The sequence below is a fragment of the Ursus maritimus genome, unplaced genomic scaffold (assembly GCF_017311325.1).
Source record: "Ursus maritimus isolate PB19 unplaced genomic scaffold, ASM1731132v1 scaffold_35, whole genome shotgun sequence".
Classification (NCBI taxonomy): domain Eukaryota; kingdom Metazoa; phylum Chordata; class Mammalia; order Carnivora; family Ursidae; genus Ursus; species Ursus maritimus.
Window position 1 is genome coordinate 8,911,080 of NW_024426119.1, and position 24,676 is coordinate 8,935,755.

Genomic DNA, 24,676 nt, shown 5'->3' on the forward strand with positions numbered 1-24,676 from the left:
AATCATCTAAACAAGAGGATATAAACTGAAGAGCAGCCCTTTGAACAAAAGGTCTATGTGTCTACCACAGTAGACAAGTGTGCACAGGCAGACCGATAACGGTAGGCTTTTCCAGAGGAGGCCACTTGGTCTGCCGGGCCAGGTGCTAAATTCTCTCCCATATACTTGCACAGTAAGTCTGTGTCCAAGCACCCTCTCAGCACCATGTCAATGGTCCTCTGTTTGGGGGAGCCAGTCCAGCTGACCAACAAAAGGCCCCTTCTAAGTGCTGTGTTCTTAAAAGAGTTCAGAAAGTGTGGAGAAAGAAATGGGACTGGTTTCTCTCTAGTTCTGTGCTCAGTGGAAAGCAGATGACTACATAAAAAGTTTCAGCAGGGGCGCCTGGGTGGCTCAGTCGTTAAGTGTCTGCCTTTGGCTCAGGTCATGATCCCAGGGTCCTGGGATCAAGCCCTGCATTGGGCTCCCTGCTCGGCAGGAAGCCTGCTTCTCCCTCTCCCACTCCCCCTGCTTCATTTATTCATGAGAGAGAGAGGGGGTCAGAGGGAGAAGCAGCTTGGGGCTATATTAGCTCCATCTCTACTGATTTTTTAGCAGCCTGCCTATGGGGCATCATACAGATCTTTTTTTTTTTTCTTTTCTTTTCTTTTCTTTTTTTCTTTCTTTCTCTCTCTCTCTTTCTCTCTCCGTGTTTCTCTCTTTCCCTCCCTCCCTCCTTCTCTCTCTCTCTCTTTCTTTCTTTCAAGAGAGAGAGCAGGAAAGAGGGGGAGAAGCAGACTCCCCACTGAGCAGGGAACCCGATTTAGGGCTCAATCCCAGGACCCCAAGATCATGACCTGAGCTGAAGGCAGATGCCTAACTGAGCCACCCAGGCACCCCCATACAGATCTGTTCTTGTTCCAGAATAGAAGTGTTCTGACCTTATTATTTAAGCTACTTTCTTGTAGAAAAATAGCCTTCCAGGAACATATTGCTAGTTTTTCCTTCTGGATATGCCTATTGAGCTTTACTAAAGACCATGCATATCCAGATGCCAGCTTACCATGAGAGGAAGAGGACTTGCTTCCTACTCTGGGAACACAGATGTAGAGAGCCTGGGATTGTTCTGCCTTGCTACTCCAAGTGTGGACCTTGATATTGCATAGAGCTTGTCAGAAATGTATATTTTTGGGGCTCCTGGGTGGTTCTGTTGGTTGATCATCCCAACTCTTGGTTTCAGCCCAGTCATGATCTCAGGGTCATGAGATTGAACCCCACATCAGGTTCCTTGCTCAGCAGGGAGTCTGCTGGAGAGTCTTTCTTTCCCTGTCCCCACCCCCCCACTTGCATGTGCACACGTACTCTCTCTCTCTCAAATAAAATATTTATTTATTTATTAAAGATTTTATTTATTTATTTGTCAGCACAAGCAGGGGGAGAAAGAGGCAGGCGGAGAAGCTGGCTCCCTGCTGAGTAAGGAACCCAATGCGGGACTCGATCCCAGGACCCTGGGATCATGACCTGAGCCAAAGGTAGATGCTTAAGTGACTGAGCCACCCAGGCATCTCAATAAATAAATCTTTAAGACAAGAAGAATGTGTATTTTCAGACCCAACCCAAGGGTACTGAATTAAAATCTGCATTTTAAATAGATCACTAGGTGATACCTATGCACCTGAAAGTAATTCAAGTTAGAGAAGCAGATTTAGAACCAAGAGGTCTGAGGTGGAGTCAAGATGCTGCTGGCCTGAGGACTACACTTTTAGTAGCAAGACTGTAACAGAGTATGGGATATGTTCCACTGTAATTTATACAAATCTGAATTGATGACTACTTTTCTCAAGGCCCAGTTAACTGTGCTTTTTTGGGCTATAAAATTTCGTTTATTTTCTTTTTAAAGATTTATTTATTTGAGAGAGAGCACACACGTGAGTGGGGGGAGGGGCAGAGGGCTATGGAGAGAGAGAGAATCTCGAGCAGATTGCCCGCTGAATGTGAGCCCTACTCTGGGCTGGATCTCACAACCCTGAGATCATGACCTGAGCTAAAATGAAGAGTCAGATACTTAACTGACTGAGTCACCCAGGGGTCCCAGTGTGGATTATTTTCTGTTTGAAATTTCTCTTACCAGTCTGTCTGGTTGACTCAAAAAAGAAGCTGTTTAGACTCTCCCATATCCACTTACATAACTGCCATTTCAGGCAAGCCTTGATGACTTTTGGTCTACTGGAACAAGTTTTATATTATGTGATTTAAATAGCCTCAATTTTTTTTTTTTAACTTTTAAGAAGGAGTGATAATTCTCTACCTACCAACATTACAAGAATTTTGTTACAATAGGGGTGCCTGGGTGGCTCAGTCGTTAAGCATCTGCCTTTAGCTCAGGGCATGATCCCAGGGTCCTGGGATCAAGCCCCACATCAGGCTCCCTACTCTCTGCTGGGAGCCTGCTTCTTCCTCTCCCACTCCCCCTTCTTGTGTTCTCTCTCTCACTGTCTGTCTCTCTGTCTGTCAAATAAATAAAATCTTAAAAAAAAATATTTTTTTTTACAATAAAAGGAAGTATTAGGCTTCAGACAACTTTGAAAAGAGTAGAAACATTAAGTAAATATCATTTGTTTTCTTTTAAGATTTATTTATTATTTTAGAGAAAGAGAGCATGAGCAGGGGAAGGTGCAGAGGGAGAGGGAGAGAGAGAATCTGCAACAGACTCCCCACTGAGCATGGAGCATGACCCTGAGATCATGACCTGGACCAAAATCAAGGGTCCACAACTTAACTGACTGAGCTACCCAGGTGCTCCTAAATATCACTATTATTACTGCTGCATTTTATTCTCTGTTGTTTTCTGTACCAAACAAGATAATCTCTCTGCTGAGTTCTATATGTTGCCAATGAAAGTATCTTCTGCTTTCAATTCTTTAATAAAAATATTTTTTGTCCAAAAATACTGTCTTAATTTTTAAAAATAGGTAATATATGCCTATGGCAGAAAAAAAAGGTACAGCAGGATATACAGTGAAAATTAAATGTCTCTTCTATCTCCAGCCACCTCCTTCCCCTGTGCTGAGACAACCATTGTTATCAATTTCTCATATATATTCTCAGCGAATTGTATGCAAATATAAGCATATAATTGTATATTCTCTTTAAAAAGTTGGAGGACACATATTATTCTGCATCTTGCCTTATTCAGTTAATATATCTTGGAGACATTTTCATATCCATTTATATCATTACCTCAATTTTTTTGATGGTCACATAGTAACCTTCTGTGTGGGTTAACCATAATATATTTGCTACTGTGAACTTTTAAACTATTTATGTCTTTATATTTACAGTGAATTTCTTGTAGGCAGCATATATGTTTTCCTAATCAGATCATCTCTGCATTTTGATTGGGTCTCTTTCAACCATTTACATTTAGTGTAATTACCAGTACAGTTATGACAATCATTTTGTGTATTTGTTTCCTATTTGTTACATCTGTTCTTTGTTTTTTGTTTTGTATTTTTTTTTTACCTTTTTTTGGATTGGATTTTTTTATGATTCCATGTTATCTTTGTTGATTTTTTAGCTATAACTTTTTGTTTTGTTAGTTGTTGCTTTAGGGTTTATAGTGTACATTTCTAGTTTATTATAGTCTACCTTCAAGTGATAAGATACTACTTCCCCTGCCTTAGAATACTTCCATTTCTCCTCTCTGTCTTTATCCTATCAAGTCATATACTTTGTCTACATATGTTATCAATTCTATTATATATTATTTTTGCTTAGACAGTAAATTATCTTTTAAAGATTTTAAAATCTTAATTATAAAAAATCTTCTGTATTTACCCATGCAGTTACTACATGGTGCTCTTCATTTCTTTTTTAGATCCATATTTTCATCTGGTGTCATTTTCCTTCTGTTAGTATATTCTTCAGCTTTATTTCAGCTATCGTACTTTGGATACTGCCGAGATGGAGACTGTGTTTGATTTATATCCCACGAACTATATAGCATTATGACTAGTGTCAGCACATGATCCACATTGGTTTGTGATTTGCTCTATGGACTCTAGCAGAGCAAATTTTAACTCAGCATTTGTCTCCTAAACCAAAGGCAGCCAGAGTCTTTGTTGCTCACAGTGATAGTATGCTGTGACTTCTAGAGCACGGACAGGAAACTTTTCCATATATTCTAAAGCCAAAAAAAATTTCATAATTTACTCTAACATTTTGGAGCATTTCCAGTTGTAGATCTTGGCTGTCCAACATCCTTGTTGCTACTTGCTTTTCTTTCTGAGTTACATTTTTTGGGAAAGGAGTTTGGTCTCATATTTTCTTTTTTAGGATCTGAAGTTAGGGGTGGTCACTAGAGTATACCGGCTCTAATCTGTGATTTACATACATTTATATAAGCTCAGCTTCCAGCAAAAATGGCCTTTTTGGAGTTCTGAGCTGGTGTGAGGATGAGGGGAAACAATCTATTTGTATCTTTGTTCTGTCATTTCTACTTGGTTGGCCCCCTCTTCTGTTACCTCTCCCTTAAACCAACATTCAATTTGATGTTTCTTTTATTTGTGAAAGCTCATTAAGGTCATATAATATGTGATTATTTTAACTTGTTCCATTATTTATTCAATGTATAGCTACTAAAAAATATTCCAAAAATTGTGTGAAGCACTGGAAATAGCCAAAAAGAACTGGACACTGAAGGGATGCCTGGGTGGCTCAGTCAGTTGAGTGTCTGACTTTGGCTGAGGTTATGATCCCACTACATTTAAATCTTATTTAAAAAAAAAAAGAATTGGACACTGTAGTTACCCATTAAAAATTCATAGTTCTTGGGGCACCTGGGTGGTGTAGTCAGTTAAGTGTCTGCCTCTTGGTTTCGGCTCAGGTCGTGATCTCAGGGTTGTGAAATCGAGCCCTGCTTCAGGTTCCACGCTCAGCTTTATTTGAATATCTGAAGTGTGGTGTCTGCTTCAGATTCTCTCTCCCTTTGCCCCTCCCACTTGTGCATGCTCTCTCTCTCTCTCTCTCTCAAATAAATACACGAATCTTTTTTTTTTAAGACTTTCTATTTATTTATTTGACAGAGAAAGAGAGCACATAGCTTGGTGAGTTTCCAAAAAGATCAGAGACTTCTCAAAGCATCATATAAATTATTCACTAATTTTGGGGTGCCTGGGTGGCTCAGTCGGTTAAGCGTCCAACTCTTGATTTCAGCTTAGATCATGATCTCAGCGTTGTGAGATCAAGCACCCTGTCAGTCTCCGCACTGGGTGTGGGACCTGATTAAGATTCTCTCCTCCCTCTGACCCTCCTGCTCTCTAAAAAAAATTTAAATCATTCACTAATTTAAATTGGAGCTCCCTCTTAGGTTTCTTTCTAGATACCATTTACTCTTACAATAAAATAGGTGTATGAATTAGTTGACTGAAGCTGGCTACTTAGCGTACTAACTTGATGTGTGATTGTTATGGAGGGAACTGGATTCAGTGAAGAATTCTCTTCTCTCTGCAGGAAAGGCAGTTGATGGTTTCTCATTTTTCAAATGTAAGGCACAGCAGCATGAGCTATTTATAGACTTACTTCCCCCCACAGACTGAATACAATAGAAGCCTGAAATCAAATGATGACCAGATGTGCCCAGGCATCCCTCAGTTTGTATTTAGAAGTTGGAAAAGGCAGAGCCCCTGGGGAGTTTTTCTCTGGGCAGAAGCAGATGGACTCACTCTTAAGATCATTTTCTATATACAAACAGCCCCTTACATCTGGTCCCCAGGAGTGGAAGAGGTAAATAGAAGAGTGTGTTAAAATCTTTTTTTCTTGCTTCTCTTCCTAGAAGTGGGGGATATTCTTTTGTCAGTCATTTCATTGATTCTTATCTCAGTAGTTACACAGATAAAATACAAATGTTTTATAGGGATATGTGCTGAATTGATATAGGAGGAAGAATTAATATAGCTTCCATACAGCTGGTAGAAGTGGTTCTGATCAGATGAGAAGAGATCTGACAGGAATGGGAACCCCTAATTACTTTTTCCCCTTTACTATTCCTCCCTTATTAAACTAACCCCATGTTGTTTGTGGTGGTGGTAGGGTTTAAAGCACAAACATGTGGTTTCTGGTTAGTGTTGCTTTTCCTTTTTTTCTACATCAGAGATTTTAAGAAAATAGAAGCAACTTCCTCCTTCAATAAGCATCTGGAAATATTCTTATGTAGTTTAGAGATTTGATTTCAGGGTTTGGAAAAGTTGCATTTAATTTTGGAAGACATTCTCATGACCAACTCACTTAAGTGGGAGGTGAGAAAAGAAAGTATCATTTTTTTAAAGATTTTATTTATTTCAGAGAGAGAGAGCACACAAGCACAAGTGGGGGGAGGGGCAGAGACAGAGGGAAAAGCAGACACCCCACTGAGCAGGGAGCCCTACGTGGGGCTTGATCCCAGGACCCTGGGATCATGACCTGAGCCAAAGGCAGACACTTAATCAACTGAGCCACCCAGGTGCCCCAAGAAAATACCATTTCTTGAGAACCTACACTGTTCTAGGTACTGAACTGAGTGCCTGACTTATTTTCTCATTTACTCTTCACAACAACCTTGTAAAGTGGATTATTATTATCTCTACTGCAGAGACCTGAAAACTGAGATTCAGAGAGGTTAGGTAACTTGACCATGGCCACACTACTAAGAGGCGGAGCCCAGACTGAAACACAGATCTGCTGCCTCCAAAGCTGTTGTTCTTTCCACTACACCCTGCTGCCCACTATGCGAGAGAACTCCTCCTATATGCCTACCTCTTACGTTTGAAATGTGATATGAATTAGCTTACAAATAGAAAAATTTGGGCTGTTAAAATTTGCATTTATTGTAGGAAAGGACCCCAAAGTTATGAATAAGGAACATGTGTCTTCAAGCCTTCCTATTGCTGCCTCTCTCTGAGATATGGAAACCCCACCTATTTTTAATTTTGTATCTGAAGCAAGTGCTTGCCTATAGGTGCAGTCAGGATGTTTTGTTCTAAATCCTCTGAATAGCCATAAATGACCCCACCATGAGACAAAAGAAATAGCTCACACTTCATAGCAAAGAGATGCTTTAATTCACCTCTTCTAACCAGGGGCCAGGTGGACTCGAAGTGGACTTTAAAAGTGATGAGGTGTAGCCAAAGGTACCCATGAAGGGGACTGGGATCTGTGCACTAACCCTGTCAGCTGTTGTGCTCCTTTTCCTTCCTGACACAACTCAGCATTTCCTGGTACTTGGGTATTATTATTATTATTATATTATTATTATTATTATTATTATTATTATTATTATTGCTACTACTACTATTATTATTTTTGGAGTAGGTTTCTTATCTGTGAAGATACCACGTGGTGTCCACTTTCATACTGGGGAGGGAAAGAATGAATGCAGGATCTCCAGATTGAATTCAGAAGAAAATATCTTAATATGTATATATATATATATTTAATTAAATGAAATCCTACATAGTTATATAGGTTTATCCTAAATTCCACCAGTTTTAATTTCCAAGTATTCATTTTTCAGCAGAGATAAACCTCATCTCAGTATTTTTCACATAGAAGCATTTATGCACCAGAGAGAATGAATCTCTTAGGCATTTTTCAGCTCTCTTAGGATTCTTAGAAGTTTATTAACCACACTTCATTGAAAATCAGTCCCAAGTTCCTGACTGGCGGGTTTATTGTCAGTTCCTCTCTTTGTTGTCACCAGCAGGTAATTGTTGAACTAAGCACTCACCACTGTCAAATTGTCTTCCATCATCTTTTTTATCTTTTGCCTACACTTGAGTAAGTGGCAGTGGTAACCCTGAGATAGTCCCAGGGCTGTTGGCTGAGGTTGGAGTCATGCTTTGTTTATTTGGTTGAGGTGACTTAATATGAAGGGTTGAGGTGCAACAAGTGCCCCACACCCGAGTGGTTGGAGATCTTGTGATTTTTTTTTTTAAGATTTTATTTATTCATTTGACAGAGAGAGAGGGAGAGCATAAGCAGGAGGAGCAGTAGGTAGAGGGAGAAGCAGGCTCCCTGCTGTGCTGGGAGCCAGATGCAGAACTCGATCCCAGGACCCTGAGATCATGACCTGAGCTGAAGGCAGATGCTTAACCGACAGCCACCCAGGCGCCCCTGAGATCTTGTGATTCTAACATGCAGCTTTTCTCTTCGCAAACTAGTGTTCAGGGTTGGAGGAGGGAAGTGTGGCTCGAGAGAGAAGGGCCTGTGCCAGTGGGATGCATGAGACAGATGCTGTGCAGATCAACACAAATCTAACCTATTTAACTAGGCCTCGGATTCCTGGGAATGAAATGGGCTTCAGCAGGGCTGGCTGAACCCAACTTTGAAACCGGAACTGTCTTGAGGGCCCAGTTCATTTGCTTCCTCAGCATTAAGATTGGTCTCTAGAGACCTATTCAGACTAAACAATACTAAAAACAGGAAATTTGTTCCTAGCAGCATGGTTGCAGGAAAACTTTTTCTACTTAGGCAGGAATGAGAGTTAAAAACAAACTCCATCTTCCAGGCTTACTTATTTCTAGGATAAAAATATTAACAGCTCAAACAACTTGAAGCAGCTTCATCTTACTTGACTGCCTTCAGATGCTGCTTGATGGGACCTGTTACAAAAGGTGGTAAAGAGCCTTTGTGAACACATTAAAAAATATGAAAACAGTGCTGTGTGGAAGATATTAACCTGGTGATGTTCATCTTGGTTAAAGATCAAATATGCAGAATTAATGCAGGGAGGATTTAGAGGAGACCTAGAGAACAGCATCATTTAATTTTACTCAGCACACATTTATTGCGCACATTTTGGATTCAATCCATACATAATGTATTCATTTATTCAGTCAGTGTTAACTGAATGTGTACTGCGTGTTGTACATGGGTGCCGTGTTCCAGCTGCAGCCTTAGAAGTGTGATGTTCTCTTTCCTTTTTAGAACCGCAGGGCCCACTCAGGTTTCTTTGTCACACTCAGCTCAGGGCATCCCTAGATCTAGGGACCCAACTTCTGGGACTGTTGCTCTTTTGCATAATTTGCTGCTGAGGTTAGTGAGGGTGGACAAGGGACGTTTAAGAAGAGACAAGGGACAAAAAGGAAGCTAAAATCTAGGGAGGAAATGCTCTTTTCTTCCTTCCTGCTGTGATATCACTCTGCCTAAATAATCCAGTGTTGAGGAAGGCTTCTGAAGCCCTCTGTGAACACAACCTGACTCATTCTGTCACCCCAGCCTCTGTTTACAGTCCTTACTCTGGCTCAGTAGATGTGTCATGAACAAGCTTCTGCAGTAGAACAGATTGTGTGGTCAAAAGATTCTTTGGCATATGTGTGTCATCACTTTCTCCTGGTGAAAAAACAGAACTACTCTTTTTGAAACTTTTAATTGAAATATACATAGAGAAAGATGCATGTATTATAAGTGTACAGCTCAAATTTTCTACCCACTTGGATTTTCGCAAGCTGAGCATATCTGTATAACCAGCATCCATATCAAGAAATAGAAGCTAACTAGCCCCTCAGAAGTCCCACTTGTGCTCTATTAAAATACACTTTAAAGCTCTTTCCTGGGGCTTTTTTCCAGTGAATGCTCTGCAGTGTTTGGAGGTGAGCTGTTTGAGGATAGGTCTTTCATCTTGGCTCAAGTGTGACATTCATCACGCTGCTTCCTAGTAGACCCGGTAGAGGTCTTGTAAATATTAGTGAGCATAGTCTCTGCCTTTCTTCAGTCCCTATAAATGCTCCAGTGTCACAATGATAGAGTTTGGTTGCAGGAGTTACTCTTACATACAATCTTAGAGTTTGCCTGGCAAAGAGAGGATGAAACACCAGCAAGTGGAGACCCTGTGCAAAAGAGAAATCAGAATGGTCTCCTAAAAGTGCCTAAAAATACAAGTGGATAGAAAGTTTGGACATAGGTATAAGTCCCCCTTCTATCCCCAACTTGCTACATGACCCTGACCAAATTACTTCTCTCTGGATATCAGTAGTGTCACTACTTAACCTGCTGAACTGTGAATCTAAAAGATATCAGGCCAAACCCAGCCCTTCCTTCTGCTCGGCCTTCCCTTCTTTTTCTGACTTTCAGGACTGTATGTGGGCTCCTTGAACAACCTTCTGCTGAGACCTGAGGTCCAAGACAATATGCTTCTCCCCCCCCTTCTGTTCAATTTCTCTTTATATTATGCTTTCTTTATGTGGGGTTTTTACGGAATTAGACTGAGAGCTGTCAGTATCCTACCAACCTCCTTACATCTAGCCCTGGGCTAGTTTCTAGCTATAGAGATGGATTTTACTTTGTTCTTATTTTGTGTTACATTTATAAAATATACTGAAAGCCAAAAAGTGCATTTCTTTACCAAATGTGTATGTCATGTAGAACATCTTTAAAATAGAGTAGATCCAGGGTGACTGGGGGGCTCAGTTAAGTGTCTGACTCTTGATCTCAGCTCAGGTCTTGATCTCAGGGTCATGAATTCAAGGCCTGCATTTGGCTCTCCGCTGGGTGTAGAGCCTACTTTAAAAAATAAAATAGAGTAGGTCAGTGAATGAAATTTTAGTATATTTGCTGTTCATCATCCCTCATCATTTTTGTACTAGTCAAGTTGAGTACAGGTCATATTTAGTGGTTGTATTATAGTCCAGCATTGTGAGTTACTATGCACATTCTGGCGGTGCAACTGGCAAGCTTCTTGGGAGCCATGCCTGTGCTTTGAGGTAGCTCCATGCTTGGTCAAATGGCCACATAGGAATGGAAGGTATATATATGAAGGGAAGCCAATAAGAAGGAAGATCATAGAGTTAGAATTCTGTAAAGAGGGTAGACTTTTAAAAGAGCCAACATGTAATACTGTTTATAGTTAAGACTGTGGACTATAGAGCCAAACTACCCGGGTTCGATTTTCATCTCTGACATTGGGCAACTTTCTTGACCTTCAGTTGCCTCATCTGTAAAATGAAGATGAAAATAGTATCTATTTCATGGGTTATTGTGGAGTAAGTTATTAATGCATGTAAAGTGCTTTGGAACTTCCTGGTACATTTCAGTAGTGAATTAACGGTTATTCTTCTTGTTACCTTAACATTGATCATGACACTAGGCTGGCAACTATCTGAACCTCTTTCTTTCTTTTTCTTTCTTTTTTCTTTTCTCTTTCTCTCTCTCTCTCTCTCTCTCTCTCTTTCTTTCTTTCTTTCTTTCTTTCTTTCTTTCTTTCACTAAACGCAAGTCCTTAAGGGATTGAGATGGAATATAGAGTTTCCTCTTCAGAAATATTCTTTACGGGCAACTTTGCTTGCACACGTTTATTTCATAAGATGAGGACATCCGTAGCATGGGAAAGAAAATCTCACAAGTTTTTTAAAAAGATTTGTTTGTCTCCTAAAAATTTTCTCTATAGTAAGGCAGATCCATTGTAAGTTTCTATCACTTCACTTTGTAGAGAGTGGTTGAAGTTTTTCTTAAAACGGTAGTTCTTAAAGTGAGGTCTCCAGGTCAGCATCAGTATTACTGGGGAATTTGTTAGAAATGCAGCTTCTTGGGCTCTGCCCCATACCTACTGAATCAAAAATTCTGGGGGTGGGGCCCATCAAACTCTTTTTAACAGCCCTCCTGGTGATTATGATGCATGCTAAAATCTGAAAACCGCTGCTCTACAAATTTTCTGTTTGTAGACAAGTGGGAGTATAATCATAATTACAGGTTGTAGGGGAGGGACTGGAAGTTAGGAAGCAGCTGTCTTAAATGAGTTAACTTCATAGTGTAGTCTCTGGTTTACGAAGTACTTTCACATGTGGTGTCTAGACATATGTATTTGATTATCTCAAAATTGTTGTGATAGGTACCATTATTTCTACATTTTGGAAAGGCTGATGAGACTTCCATTATCTAATAAGTGATAGAGCTGGAAGTTTGTCATTTGGAGTCTTCTGAGTCCAAATCCTGGCCTCTTTCTACAGCACTACTTAGCCTTTTTATCCTTAAGCTGTGGGTGGGCTGTTTCCAGGCTGGCTTCCTCAGTAACTGACTCCAAGATGGAAGTTGTGAAGGTAATTTATTAGGGAGTATTGTCTGGAAAGAAATGGTAGGTAGGGTGGGGACCAGCAAGGGAAGTGAGACCAGCAAGGGAAAGAGGCTGAGGAACTTCATGGGGGTGCTTTAAAGACAGTGTAGAGTCTTCGTGTTCAAGAATTTCCTCATCAGTTTTCTTGCACCTGTCAGCTATTGGTTAAGGCTGACTCCTAGGACATCTGGCTTTCAAAAGAAGTTCCAGTAACCTGAGAGCAGTGCTCCAAAAAGAGACGGAGACACCGGTATTGATTTGGGGGAGTTAAAGCACACCAGCTGCCCAATGTGCATAAAAATGGCAAAGGAATCCAAGTGGCTGTGGATGGAACATTAACAGCACCTGCTATACCATCAAAATTGATATAGAAGACTACCGTAGGGAACCTAAGGAATTGTGAAATATATGCTGGTCCCAGAGTGGAATATGGCACTACCCCTTCGTGCACCCTGTCCCCAGTACTTCCTGGAGAACTCTGTTCCCCATGCAGTTTCTGGTTATATCCCACGGTCAGTGATAACCACAGGGTCCTGTGATTTCAAAATCCTTAGACACGAAGGAAAAAGATACCCAACAATTTCCAATTTTAATTTAAATGAAGTTGACTGTGGTTTCTAGCTAACCAATTAGTCAGAAATGTTTTCTGTTAAGAATCTCATTTTGTGATCAATTAGGTAAAAGTGGCTTAACTATTGCTATGTGATAGTCATTCATGTTGCTTACTGAGTATTCATGGTTCTTCATCTCCTAGATAGAATTTTACTTCCTGGTCCTATTGTGTGAGGTGGGGCCATATGATTAGTTTTGTACAGTGTGTTATGAGCAGAAATTATGCCTGAGCATTGCTAGGGTATGACCTTCCAAGCCCTCTTTTCTTCTGGCACCATGAAGCGACATTGGAAATAGGTTGTTCTGTCAATTGGGTCTTAGAGAAGCTACAACCCTAAGAGTCCCCTATTGACCCACATGTAGCACAAGCCAGAAATAATAAAATAAAAATAGTTGTTTTAAGTTACCGTGCTTTGGCAGTTTGCTGCAGTAATGTTGCTTAGCCTGTCCTGACTTATAAGCTATTCAGTGTGGAGCTTATTGAATGACTTTAACTTAGCTACAGTATCAGTCATTGTAAGAAAATGGACAAGGTGATCTGTACATGTACTTTCATTTTATTTTTAATGATAAATGATTTTCATGTATTTCTAAGGATTAGAAGAACTTTCACATATGCAGGATTTGCTTTAGTCTTGCTTTGTTCCCTTTTTCTCTTGAAACCTGTAGACCAGCTTGTATTTTTTAAGAAGCTGGCTCTAAAAAGGACTTTTGCCGTATGGTAGGGATTGGCAAACTATGGACTGTGGGCCAAATCTGGCCATCACCTGCTTCAGTATAGTTTTATTGGAACGTGGCCATGCCTATTTGTTTATGTAATGTCAGTGGATGCTTTTGTACTGTGAAGGCAGTTAAGTAGTTATGACAGAGACCATATGGCTCACTAAGCCTAATTAATATATTTGGCCTCTGGTCCTAATTAGAAAGAATTTTCTGACCCCTGGCCTATAGGATTTTTAATTAATTTCCAGATGATTTGCCTTAATTGTTGCAGACATCATAGCTCTTGGAACTTCTACCTAATAGAATGAAGGCCTTCTCCTGGATCTCCAATCTCCCTTTATTTTGTATGCTGTCCTTAAGTCAGTGACACAGCTTACTATTCTTGGATTCTGCCTATAACTAAGCAAAGACTCCCTCAGCTTTGATAACCAAACTACTTTCCATATTGCCACTGGCATTGTTTTTGTCCAGGCCAACAGTTGGACAAACTGCTAACAGGTCCACTTATGTGACTGCTGCTCAGTGTTTCTGCTTAGTACCTGTTGCTGTTGGCATTAGAACTTGGCATTGTGATAGGGCTTTCTCGGACTGCATGGAAGGAGGGGATCAAATTATCTCACAGAATGTGTCATGAATGTAAAATTATGTGGGGAAATAGGAAACAGGAAACTGTCAGCAGTCACACAGCCAGCCACGTGACCCTGCAATATTATTTGTTATGGCTCAGAATTCAGCAGTAACTGTAAGAGGCCGATGGTAGCGCTGTCTCAGTAACAGAGTTGATAATGCCAGTTAGTCTGTATCCAATTTGGCACACGCTGTTAGCATTCTTATTTGGGTCACCGAATGCTGATAGTCTCTTAGGCCCATGCTGAATGTGCTTGCTTTTGCTTCGGGTCCGGTTAGTTGGGGCCTGGAAGGCAGGGTCAAATGACAGAAAACATGGCAAATTGTGATCAAGGAGCCACTTGTGGTTGTCTTTTTAGAAGAGGCTGTGGGAATGGAAAGAACTTTGGACTCTTTTCCAGTAAAGCCATCTTTCATCTTTTCTCACAAGATCCTGTCTAATGAATCTATCTTTTTGCAAGGAAAAGGGAAGCAGTAGATCTAGATATCCATCTTTCTATTCTAGGAATTCCTTGCTTATGTCCAGAGGGTAGGACAACTGCATATGGGACCTACCAGATCTCACATGCCATTCAGACAGTTGTCCATGTGAACATTCTTTAGCAAAACAACATTGTAGAATAGCAAAATCTTGTATAAACAAAGATGTGTGTTTTGGTGATCTCAAAGCTCAATTTTCCTGGTTCCTTTAGGACGCAGGGGCTTAGACTGGAAATATGAATTTATGTTTCTCCATGTGTGTATGTGTGTATGAATGATTATGGTTATTAGCGCTATAGGAGTACTGCTGCTATGTGCAATTTTCTTTTTCTTTACTTTTTTTTTTTTACTTTCAGAACAAAAAAGGCCCTAGATAAGTAGACTGAAGGACTGCCTAGAAACAGGCAGGAATTTCTGTTTTTATCTTTTGATAAGGATGAAAAAAGAATTGCATTTGGTAGAGATATATTTGTCTCATAACCATGTCCACCAGTGAGAATGCCAGTTCACCAGCTGCCTGCCTTAACATCAAGAACAAGGAGAAAGATAGTACAGAAATGAGGTGGTGCCAAATAAAAGTTAATGTGAATCTGAGGAGAGCTAAGAAGGATAACCACATGCTGAAAGAAGCAATGTAAGCTCTTTTCTTGATGTCGCTACTTCTCCACTGCAAGAAAACTGCAGCAACCAGGGCACTATAAATTGGTCTGTTGATGACATTGTCAAAGGCTAAATAGCAACAGATCTAGAAAGCCAGCTCCAAGCTACTCAGGCTGCTAGGAAATGGCCTTCTAGGGAAAAACAGCCCCCCATAGACAACATATTCTGGGCTGGTTTGATTCCACACTTTGCATCCTTGGGCAGAACTGATGGGAGTCTCCTTCAGTTATCTGGTTCAGTGCTCACAAACGTTGCTTCTAGGATATCAGACCAGACCCAGGCTGTGGTAGATAGAGTGCTAGCCCAGCATTTCATTCTCTGTTGGCATCCTCTCATCACATCAGTGCACAAGCTGAGTGGGCTCTAGGAAACATTGCAGATGATGGTTCAGTTTTCCAAGACTTGGTTAACAAATATGGTGCATTTGATCCACATTGGCACTTTTTACAGTTCCTAATATGTTATATTTAACATGTGGTTACTTGCAACACCTTACCTGGACTCATTCAGACCTTTGTTGCAACAAGAATTATGCACTTCTGGGACGCCTGGGTGGCTCAATCGGTTAAGCATCTGCCTTCAGCTCAGGTCGTGATCCCCGGGTCCTGGGAACGAGTCCCACATCGGGCTCCTTGCTTGGCAGGGAGCCTGCTTCTCCCTCTGCCTGCTGCTCCCCCTGCTTTGCACACTCTCTCTCTCTCTCTCTCTCTCTCTCTCTGACAAATAAATAAATAAAATCTTAAAACAAAACAAAACAAAAAACCGTGCACTTCCATTAGATGCTATTCAGATTTTTCCTACTTGAGTTCATCTCCTGCCTCATGATGATCCAAAAGTATTAGAAGATACCTACTGGGCCATTTTCTCCCTTACCAGATGGTCCAAATGAACAGATTGAAATGGTTGTGAAAATGGGAGTTGTGCCCCGACTTGGGAAGCTTTTAGGAGCTACTGAATTGCCAGTTGTGACTGGTGACAGTGGTGATTCTGGATGCCATTTTATGTATCTTTCAAGCTGTTGAGAAACAAGGTGAAATTGAGAAACTAGTATAATGATTGAATAATGTGGGGTGTTGACAAAATTGAAGGTCTACAAAACTATGAAAATGAGTCTGTGTACAAAGCTTCATTAAGCTTGATTGAGAAGTATTTCCCTACAGAGGAAGAATATAAAAATGTTGTGCCAGAAACCACCCTACCAAGTTAAGGATGGCACTCCTGGGGCCTTCAACTTTTAGATTATACATCTGAGACATAAATTCTATGTTTGGTATAAGTTTGTCTTACTGTTTTTTTTTAAGATTTTATTTTTTTGAGAGAGAGACAAATCACGAGTGGGTGGAGGGGCAAAGGGAGAGGAAGAAGGAGAAGCAGGTTCCCTGCTGACCAGGAACCCTGATTTGGGACTTGATCCCAGGACCCTGAGATCATGACCTGAGCCAAAGGCAGATACTTAACTAAGTCTCTGTCTTACTGTTTTTCTACTAAGAACTTTTAAAATTTTTGTTTGTGGGCTGCCTGGGTGGCTCAGTCAGTTAAGCATCTGCCTTTGGCTCAGGTCGTGATCCCAGGGTTCTTGTACTGAGTCCCACGTTAGGCTCTCTGATCATGGGCAACCTGCTTCTCTCTCTCTCTCTCTCTCTCTCTCGTGCTCGGTCTCCCTCTTTCTGTCTCAAATAAATAAATAAAATATTTAAAATTTTTGTTTGTTATTGTAGCACTTTTTATGACAAAACTATACTTGAATGGTTTCAACTATCTCTCTCTCTCTCTCTCTCTCTCTCCTGTATGTAGCCTTTCCTCTCAATGGGTTTCTTCTTTCTTTTTCTTTTCTTTTTTTTTTTTTTTTTAAAGATTTTATTCATTTACTTAGAGAGAGAGAGAGAGAGAGAGCATTAGCTGGGGGAGGGGCAGAGGGAGAAGTATAGGGAGAAACAGACTTCCCACTGAGTGCAGAGCCGACATGGGGCTCAATTCCAGGAACCTGAGATCACGACTTGAGCCCAGTGAAGGCAGATGCTGAATGACTGAGCCATCCGGGCGCCCCTGGGTTTCTTATTTCTATGTGGAATTTTGTGTCTTGCAATGTCCCATAAATAACAATTAAATCCCACCCTTTTCTTTACCTTAAAAAAAGGCAGGAATAGCTATGGGATCAGCTGACAGGGCCCAGAGAGTTCAGGGGAGGCCTCAGGCTTTGTTGCAGTTCTAATAGAGGAAGCTGGTACAGGACTTCATACAGAGGTGGGGACTGTTTTGGAATGCCCAGAGGTAAAGATTAGAATGCATGGATTCTTGGAGATCATGGTGCAAGATGAGGGGAAAGTTGGCTTTGGTTAGTCATGCTTCTTGGTATTTACCCAAAGGAGTTGAAAACTTATGTCCACACAAAAACCTGTGCTTGAAATGTTTCAGCAGCTTTATTAATTGCCAAAACTTGGAAGCAGCCAAAACTGCCCGTCAATAGGTAAACCGATAAACTGTGATACATCCAGACAATGGATATTCTTCAGCGCTAAAAAAAGACATGAGTTATTAAATCGTGAAAAGACAGGGAAGAACCCTAAATACATATTACTAAGTGGAGGAAGCCAGTCTAAAAAGGCTACATATTATGATTCCAAGTGTATGACACTTTGGGGAGAAGGAGGAAGGAATGACTAGGCAAAATACAGGGCATTTTAGGGCAGTGAAATTATTCTGTATGATACTGTAATGATGAATACATGTGATTATACACTATATATATGTCAAAATTCATAGAACTGTACAACACGAAGAAGGAACCCTAATTTGAACTATGGGACTTTAGTTAATAATAATATATCAATATTGTCTCACCTATTGTGACAAATATAGCACAGTAATGCAAGATTTTAATGGGAGAAACTGAGAAGTGGAGAGAGAGCTGAAGAGGTACATGGGGACTCTACTTTCTGCTAAGTTCTTCTATAAACCTATAATTAAAGTCTTTTAACTTAAAAGTCAATAGATTTGGAGAAAAAAATACTTGCAATGCATCTGGTAGATATAGCACTGCTGTAAATAATACACTAAGACGTCTTTAATATTGACAAGAAAAAGAAAAACAATCCTGTAGAAAACTGGTCAAAGGATATGAATAGGCCCTTTCTAGGAGAGCAAATCCAAATGGGCAAAAAATAAATGATAAGTTCAAACTCACTGTTACTACAATAATGATGAGATATGAGTTTACATCATTCAAACTAAGAGCAGTAAAAAAAAGAGCAGTAATACTGATTGCTGGTGGAAATAGAAAGAAAAGGATACTCAGACATTGTCAGAAATTTTTGGAAAAAAATCTGTCAATATTTATGAAAATAAGAAATATTTTACCCTTTGACCTGGCAGTCCCATTCCTGAAACTTACTCTATAAAAAATAAAAACATCAGTACATAAGGATATATAGTTAAGGATATTTACTGAAACACTGTTAGTAGGGTTGAATCAGTTTTGGTGCATTTATACAATGGAATATATTGCAGGTGACTTAGAAGAATTTTCATGAGATGATATTGACTGAGAAAAACAAAGTGTATAATAACAATAACATCCCATTTTTATTTTTTAATTTTCATTTTATTAAAAAAACTTTTTTTGAGAGAGACATTTGCTGGGCTGGGGAGGGGCAGGGGGAGAGGGAGAGAGAATCTTAAGTAGGTTCAATGCCCAGTGCAGAGCCCAATTGTGGGGGGATAGGGCTCAATCTCATGACCCTGAGGTCATGACCTGAGCCAAAATCAAGAGTCGGATGCTTGGGACGAATGGGAAGCTCAGCCAGTTAAGCGTCTGCCTTCAGCTCAGGTCATGATCCCAGAGTCCTGGGATCGAGTCCCGCATTGGGCTCCTTTGCTCAGTGGGGAGCTTCTTCTCCCTCTGCCTGCTGCTCCCCCTGCTTGTGCACGTTCTTTCTCTCTCTGACAAATAAATAAGATCTTAAAAAAAAAAAAAAAGGGCAGATGCTTAACCATCTGAGCCACCTCGAGCCCCAGTGACATCCCATTTTTAAAATAAGTAACCAAGGGTGCCTGGGTGGCTCAGTCAGTTAAGCATCTGCCTTTGGTCCGGTCATGATCTCAGGGTCCTGGGATCAAGCCCTGCATCAGGCTCCCTGCTCAGGGAGGAGTCTGCTTTTTTCTCTCCCTCTGCTGCTCCCCCTGCTTGTGCTCTCTCTCTCTTGCTCTCTCACTCTCTCTCTCAAATAAATTTTTTTAAAAAGGAAAAAAATAACCAAAACCCACAAATATGTAAGTGTGTGTGTGTATGTGTTATGACTGGGAAGAACAAGAAATGATGCCAGTCGTTAACATGTTACCTGAAGGTATGAGATTAATGTAGAAGGAAGGAAAAAGGAAGGGGGAAGAGGAAAGTAAATAAAAAGGAAATAAAGCATTTCCCCCACAGCATGAGTGATATCCCAATTATTTTAAATTGTATTTGTGTAACTGTTGCTGTGGTGTGTATGCATGAAAAAAGAAAAAGTTATATCTATAGCAAATAACCTGAATGTTCATGGTATATTATATGATAAAAAGTAAGCTGCAGGTTCATGTGTATTGTATGTGTCTAGTTCAGTGAAAACAGACAAAAACAAAGAACCGGATATCCTTCTGTATGTGGAGAAAGGTATGGGAGGACATACCTGTTAGATATATCCTTCCCTGCCGAAGTTCCTGAAGGCTACCTGTTGGACACCTGAATGAGTGGAATTAGGGGTAAGGAAAGGAATCCAGGGTTAGCTTTTTCTTTATGCATTGTTGGATTTTTTTTTTTTAACTTGGTACAAAAAGTGAGCATTCTTCTAATTTGAAAAACAGCAAAGAAAGAAAAACTATAATTGTGTCTGTCTCTAATAAGGCTTCTAGTTCTGGTCGTTTAATAATGGCAGCGTGGGTGAAATTTGGGGATGAGATTATAATTCTCTTCACACACAATGAAAAGGTTAATGGAGCAAAAAACTCCAAAAGTTATTAACAAATGGCAGTAGGATGAGAGTCTATTTGTTTTAGCCAAAATATAACAAAATATTATTGAAACTTCTAATCAGAAATACTAAAAATGAGACTTGGTGAAGTTTCTCTCAGTGTAGAGCAAAAACACCAGGAAGTAAGGAAGCCATGAAGATAGTTGTAAATTGTAGGGTGATAACTTAGTGTTTAGTAGGTAAGTTGAATAGTTACTTGTTACTAGTTGAATAGTTACTGGTAACTCTGAACAGTTACCTCATTAGCTACAGGATATCACAGTGGTTAAGAGCAAGAGCTTTGTTTAGAAATACTTAGTACCTGTGAGGTAAGTACTTCACTTACTACTACTAAGAAATACTTAGTACCTGTAGTACTTTCTACTATCTGTAGAACTACTAAGGACTTACTACTTAGTACCTCAGGTAGTAAATACCTAGTACCTGAGAAAACTTCAGTTTTCTCCTGTGAAAATTAGAGAATGATAATAATAGTAACTATCCCATAAATGTGTTGTGAGGAGTAATAAATTAAAAACATTTAACGTGCTAAGAAGAGAGCCTAACACAAAATAATTGCTTAGTAAATGTTACTATATGGATCTAAAACCCTGGCTTTGAATGAAATACTTCTATTTTTTTTTAAGATTTTATTTATTTATTTGACAGAGAGAGCACAAGCAGGGGAAACAGCAGGCAGAGGGAGAGGGAGAAAGAGGCTCCTCGCTGAGCAGGGAGCCCAATGTGGGGCTCTATCCCAGGACCCCAGGATTATGACCTTAGCTGAAGGCAGATACTTAACTGACTGAGCCACCCAAGCACCCCTGAATAAAACACTTCTAATGAAGTATTCATTGTGCAAAGTAAGCCTAACAGTTATCTCTAAACAATGGGAGTGCTGCCTAGCACAGTATTTTACCTTAGTAGGCACTCTACAAATATTGTTTGAATAAATAATTTTAAATTCTTTCACTTGATTTCATTAGATTCTCTGATTAATTTAACATTATTTCACATATTTGTTTGTTTTCAGAAAATTAAAAGGGAAAGTACATCTGTAGGGTGATAATTTGGGTCAATCATAGTTAATGGATTCAAGAATAAAAGAGATTCCTATGTACTTAAGTAGATGCAGTTTTCAGTAGGGGAATATGGGTATACTAATTGTATTTTCAGGAATCATTATGGAGGAGAGGAGTCTGGGAAGATGGCAGAGTAAGGAAGCATCAGGATTCTGTTTCCCTACCTAGACAGGGATTTCACTGGCCGGATCTGTCTGATGTAATGGTTTTTGAAATTGTGGAGTTTATTGAGGGTTTGCAACTTCCAGAGGAAGACTTGGAGGATAAATTGCAGTTAATTTCTATCAATTTCAGCTCTTAGCACAGTAGCAGCTACCCATTCTTTATCTCCAGCCACATGACAGACAGCTGTGCACTGGTCCTAGAGCATCTTGCACACAGCCTGCAGGAGTCGGGTAGAAAAAAAGACCCTGTCTTCCAATTATCACGAGTCTGTGCTGATCGCTAATTCCTGCTTGCGATCACAGAGTTGCAAAGAGTTGGGCAGCCATTGTTGTTGCACCATTCCCATTGTTGCAAGTCTGTTCCCATCCAGCCAAAGTGGCTTCTGGGGATTTAAAGTGACAACTGTCCACCCTACTCCCACTTTATTTTTCTGTTTTCCCCTATTTGGCAGTCAGACATTAAAGACCAGGGCATTTAAAAACAATTACATACATGGGGAAGATTAGGAAGTGATGATGCATGCCCAGGCAACGGCTCAGAAAAGACCGGCCAAAACCTTAAGTTTACATGGCAGGCTGATCCTCAGCACAGAGACAGCCTATAGTAATAAAAAACAAAAACAAAAAAACCCCAATAAACAAAAAGAATAACAAGACACAGCATACCCCGGGGAAAGGAGAGAATCTGATTTCCAGAGTTACTACATTATTAGATTCAAATGTTCAGTTTTCACTCGATCTTAGCCAAAAGGCTGAGAAGTGATGACACATGTTCAGTTTTCAACATAAAAAGTCACAAGACATACAAAGAAACCTGAAAGTGTGGCCTATTCAAAGGAAAAAAAAAAATTCATCAGGGTACTTGGCTGGCTCAGTTGGTGGAGCACGTGACTCTTGATCTCGGGGTTGTGAGTTCAAAGCCCCACGTTGGGTATGGAGCCTACTTAAAAATTTTTTTTAAAAAAATTCATCAATAGACACTGTCCCTGAAAAAGACCTAAAGGCAGATATACTAAATAAAAACTATAGACCAATTGTCTTAAAGATGCTCAAAGAACTAAAGAAAGATGTGGAGAAAGTCAAGAAAATAACGTATGAACAAAAAGTTATTCTTTAATCATGGATTTTGCTGTCTTTCATTCATATGATATGTTCTTTTCATTGCTTTGTGAGTAGTTTATAATGTGAGTTTTGATTTCCTCTGATTTGAGGATTATCTGTAAGTGTGTTTCTTAATTTCTTTCCTACTTGGTTGTCCTTGTGCGGCTGATTTTTTGTGGTATAACAGTGGCTCATCTATCATATTCCTTGAGACTCTGCCATAAATAATGCAGTATATGTTAAGATGAAAGAAAATAAAACCTGATCCTTAGCATGGCCCCGATATTTAAATAGTTTTATTTCCCAGTGTATCTGATTTTCAAATTTCACCTGAACAGCCACACATTGTCGTTACTCACAGCTTCACATGTGGTGTTCATGCCAGCTTGAAAATCATCCCCATCATGAAAATCCTTGTTTGAAACTCAGTGCACATGTTTCCTATTTCATAAAGTCTGGCCAGATTCTTCAGCCAGCATTCCTTTCCTCTTTTAGGTCCTGTTGGATATCTTCCTTTTGCCCTTCAAGATAACTTTTAAACCTTTTCCACCTTACTCTCTGCCCCAAGGATGACCTATTGGACTAAATAATTGGCTCTCTTGGCCTCTGGCTTGAGTCAGTGGAAAGCCCTAGCAGGAGATCTGAGGGATATCCCTCCCATAGGGTTGTCTTGGTCTGGCCTCATCCATTTGTGTTTATGAAGCCCCCCCCATCCCCACTGGCCAAAATCTTTATTTTTTTGGTAATAGGGTTCCATACAATATTTTGTTAGTATCAGATATACAACATAGTGATTTGACAACTATATACATTATGCAATGATCACCACAAGTGTGATTACCATCTGTCACCATACAAAGTTATTACAATATTACTGACTATATTTCCTGTGCTGTACTTCTCATCCCTGTAAATTACTTTATAACTGGAAATTTGTATCTCTCATGCCTCTTTACCTATTTTACCCATCTGCTAAACCCCCTTCCTTCTGACAACCACCAGTTTGTTCTCTGTTGAGTCTGTTTTTTGTTATTTGTTTTGTTTCTTAGATTCCACATATGAGTGATATCATATGGTATTTGTCTTTTTCTGTCTGACTTACTTCACTTAGCATAATATCCTCTAAGTCTATTCATGATGCTGCAAATGGCAAGATTTCATTCTTTCTTATGGCTGAGTAATATTCCATTGTATAATATATATCACTTTTTTATTTATTCATATATTGATGGACACAGTTTGCATCTGTATCTTGGCTACTGTAAATAATGCTGCAGTGAACTTAGAGGTTCATATATCTTTTCGAATTTGGTATTTTCATTTTCTATGGGTAGATACACAGAAGTGGAATTACAGGGTCATATGGCATTTCTTTTTTTTTTTTTTTAAAGATTTTATTTATTTATTTGACAGAGCTAGAGACAGCCAGTGAGAGAGGGAACACAAGCAAGGGGAGTGGGAGAGGAAGAAGCAGGCTCCCAGCGGAGGAGCCCGATGTGGAGCTCGATCCCACAACACTGGGATCACGCCCTGAGCCGAAGGCAGACAGCCAACCGCTGTGCCACCCAGGCACCCCTCATATGGCATTTCTATTTTTAATTTTTTGAGGAACCTCCCTACCTTTTTCCACAGGGGCTCCACCCACTTATAGTCCCACCAGCAGTGCACTACACATCCTTTCCTCCACATCCTCACCAAAACTTATTATTTCTTGACTTTTTGATACTAGCTATTCTGACAGGTGTGAGATGATAACTCATTGTGGTTTTGATTTGCATTTCCCTGATGATTAGTGATGTTGAGCGTCTGTCCATCTTTCTGTTTCCTTTGGAGCAGCATTTATTTAGGTCCTTGGCCCGTTTTTGATCGGGTTATTTGCTTTTTCAGTGTTAGGTTGTATAAGTTCTTTACGGTTTTTTGGATAATAACCTCTTACTGGATATATTATTTGGAAATATCTTCTTTCATTCAGTATGTTGTCTTTTTTATTTTGTTGATTTTTTTTTATGTGCAGAAGCTTATTAGTTTGAAGTAGTCCCAGTTGTTTATTTTTGGTTTTGTTTCCTTAGTGTGAGGAAGGAGATACAGAAAAATATTGCTAAGGCCAATATCGAAGAGATTACTACCTGTGTTTTCTTTTTTTTTTTTTTTTTTTTTAAAGATTTTATTTATTTATTTTAAGGT

General features: G+C 39.8%; 1 protein-coding gene and 1 pseudogene across 1 annotated transcript in view; both read left to right on the top strand.

Moving 5' to 3' along the window:
• STARD9 (StAR related lipid transfer domain containing 9) overlaps positions 1-24,676 on the top strand; it is a 130,096-nt gene that overhangs the window by 14,480 nt on the left and 90,940 nt on the right. The gene's annotated exons all lie outside the window — the stretch shown is intronic.
• Positions 14,822-16,341, top strand: LOC103673415 (annotated as a pseudogene).